This window comes from Penaeus vannamei, chromosome 3 (assembly GCF_042767895.1).
Source record: "Penaeus vannamei isolate JL-2024 chromosome 3, ASM4276789v1, whole genome shotgun sequence".
Lineage (NCBI taxonomy): Eukaryota > Metazoa > Arthropoda > Malacostraca > Decapoda > Penaeidae > Penaeus > Penaeus vannamei.
In genome coordinates, this window is record NC_091551.1 from 14,269,995 (window position 1) to 14,274,067 (window position 4,073).

The following is a 4,073-nucleotide window of genomic DNA, read 5'->3' on the forward strand; positions in this document are numbered from 1 at the left end:
ATATTTTTAATCTATTCATAATTTTATCATTATTATCATTATTAGTATTAGTATTAGTATTGTTATTGTTATTATTATTATTATTATCATTATTGCCATTACTACTATTGATGCTGTTATCATTATTATTATCATCATTATTATTACCATTATGATTATCATTATCATCATTATTAATATTATCATTACCATTATCATTATCATTATTACTCTTTATTATCATCATTTCTATTATTGTTATTATTATAATTATAATGATAATTATTATCATCATTATGATCACCATTAGTATTATCCTCCTTATTTCCATTATTATTATCATGAATATCATTAACATCATCATCATTGGTATTATCATTTCCATTACCATCATTTTATTATTTTCGATGTTGATTTTATTATTCCTATTATAATTATCGCCATTATCATTACTTCCACTAAGTAGGTTAATTTTTGGTAGTGTTGATACGAGTGTAAAAAGGATACCTCAATTTTTTTTTTTTTTTTTTTTTTTTAACAGTGGTGTGAGTTAGCCCATCCTAGAGGCCTTTAATCTTGGTGGTAATCCGGATTATGATCAGGATTCAGGAATTTTTTAAAGGGTTCATTAGCATTGCGAGATTGGGACAACTGAAACATTTTGGCGCTTAAACTATAATTATAATGATAATAATCATAGTCATTTTTAGTATTATTATCGTTATTATCATTATTACCTTTAATTCAATTCAAGTGTGAATATTTCTATTGCATCTTCGTCATCAAATCATCATCATAAACATCATCATCAACGTTATGATTATCCAATTTTTTATCATCATCATGATTATCATTAGTGTTATTGTTAAATTTGTTATTATAGTTAGCATATTCATTATTTTTATCGTTTTTCCTATTGCTGTTGCTTTTATCATTATTATTATCATTATTATTATTAGTAGTAGCAGTAGTAGGATCATTATTATCATTATTATTATTATTACTATTGTTGTTATAACATCATTGCTATCATCATTGTTGTTATTGTTATTCTCTTTATCATAATTCTTACTACCATTACTTTTACGCATATATTATTGATATCATTATCCTATTCCATCAATGTTACAATTATTTTCATCATTATTATCATTCTCATCTCCATCAAAATTATCTCTTATCAGTTTCATAATTATCAATATCGTGTTCATCTTTACTATTAACAACATCATTATGATTTTCATTATAATTATGTTGCCAGCCTGAACGTGATAATAAAAGACGATGGACAAGATTGAGGAAAGAAGAAACATACTTAAATAATGATCTTAACAAACGATATAAGAGAATGAGATTAAAATTAATAATGCATATAAGAACCGGTGAGGCAGTATCAATCGTTATGAACCGATTTCTGTGATAAGACTCTACCACAACGCTGTGTAAACGTTGATAAGACGAGAATGATGATGCAAGGAGCTTAGGTTCATAACGTAAGGATCAGAGTTCAGTGATAGGGTGTTGAGGGATGATCCTATGGGGAGGAAGATAAAAAAAATCTGTAGACAAAGTGAATGTTTGGGTTCGAGAAGTAATAGAAAATGCTGTTCTACATTTTTACTTCGGGAATCGGTGTCACAGATGAAGACTGAGCGGGCGAAAGAGAAAAGAGAGAGAGAGAGAGATTATCTATCTACAGCGAGCGAGAAAGGGAAAGGGAGAGAGAGAGAGAGAGAATCTATCTATAGCGAGCGAGAAAGGGAGAAAAGGCGAGAGACAGGGGATAGGAGAGAGAGAGAGAGAGAGATCGACAGATACATAGATAGAGACAGAGAGAGAGGCGAGGGTGCATAGAGAAAAGATTGTCCAATAAGTAGACGAAAAATCGCTTCCTACTTCCGATTACCCTTTTCAAAAATGAAAATAAGAGAGAGAGAAAATGAATGGAGTTCTTCGAGAAATCGAGCATGAAATATACAAATAAATAAACAAACAACGAAAAAAATAAAGAAAGAAAGGCAATTAATCAGAAATCACAAAGCAGCCTCAAATAATCTTCAAGATATCCAAGGTTAAAAGACTGCGAGAACATGCAACGAGAATCCTAAACGAGCTTGTCATTTAGACGCGACAAAGAAAAAGCTAGATGAATTAACGCGAGACAAACAAAGGGCCAGACGTTTCTCTTCTCGAAAACTGAAGGCTTTATTTACAGATTGTATCATCTTCCTACGTTCTTAAGGGTTTAAATAGGTTCTTCTCCTTTTACGTGTTTTCTTGACTACTGAATTGCAAATGATGTTTGTAAGTAAACAAACTCGCTGTTGTGTTTTGTTCGTACATATTGTTTTATTAAGTCCTTATTACTGCTGCTAGTAACTGGTAGTGTTAACATAATTATTATCATCGTTAGCAACATCATCATCATAACTACTACTACTATTATTATTATTATTATTATTATTATTATTGTTGTTGTTGTTATTGTTATTGTTATTATTGTTATTATTATTATTATTATTATTATTATTATTATTATTACTATTATTATTATTATCACTATTGTTATCATTGTCATTGTCATGATAATAATAATAATGATGAAAATAATAATAATAATGATAATTATTATTATTATTATTATTATTATTATTATTATTATTATTATTATTAGCATTGTTATTACCAGAATTATTGCCATTGCAGTTATTACTATAATTATTACTATAATCATAATTGTCATTATTATCATTATTATTATCACTATTATTATTTTCACTTTCATTATTATTATTATTCTAATCACTTTTATAATTTTCATTATTATTTTTGGCATGATTATTCCTACTACTGCTAGTACTACTAATTATTCTATGGTTATCATTGTTATTATCAGAATCATTACTACTTTTTATCATTAATATTAATTAATATTTTATCATTTCATTATTAATGTTGCTATCTTTATTATCATATTTTTTATCATTATTACCACTATCATTGTTATTATCACTTTTATCATTACTATTGTCATTAGTTTTAATATTATTGCTATTTTCATTGTCATTTTTATTATCAATAATGATAATTTTATCATTTTTATCCTTAAAATTATCATAATTATCATCATGACTATTACTGATATTATCATCAGTTTTATTCCCATTACCACTATTGTTTTTATTCTAATTAATTATATTCTCATTTTTGCTATTGTTATTATCATTATCATACTCCTATTAATTTTATTACTACTAGTATCACTACTATTACAGTTATTATGTCTTTATTATCCTCATTATCATTTTTATGTCTATTATCATTATTGTTATTATTATTATTTTGCTGTTATTATTATTATCATTTTCATTACTATCATCATCAATAATATTTTTTATTATTATCATTATTATTAATATTAATATTATTATTATTATTATTTATTATTATTATTATTATTATTATCATTATCATTAACATTATCTTTATCATTATCATTATCATTATCATTATTATTATTACCATGGTTATTATTATCATTATATCGATCATATAATCGTCATTATCATTTAATTTCACTTATTATAATCATTACTAATATCATCGTCATCATCGTCACCATACCTATCACTTTCCATTATCATAATCACTAATAGTATAATCATTATTTCATTATCTTTACTACCATTTTCACCATAATCATTATCATAATATTGTTGATACTAATAACATCATAATCATCATTATCAATATTCTCGTTATCATTATTATTACTACTATACTTATACTATTATACATCATTATCATTAGTGGTAGTGTTACTATCATTATCATTATTGTTATCATTATTATCATTGTCATTTTCATTTTATTACTATCATTATCCTTATGATTATTATCATTATCATCATTATTATCATTCTTATTATTATTGTTGTTATTGTCATTATTATTATTGTTCCTATTATCATTATTATCCTTATTATTAATAATATCATTATAATAATAATATCATCATCATCATCATCATCATCATCATCATCATCATCATCATCAGCATCATCATCATCATCATCATCATTATCATTATTACT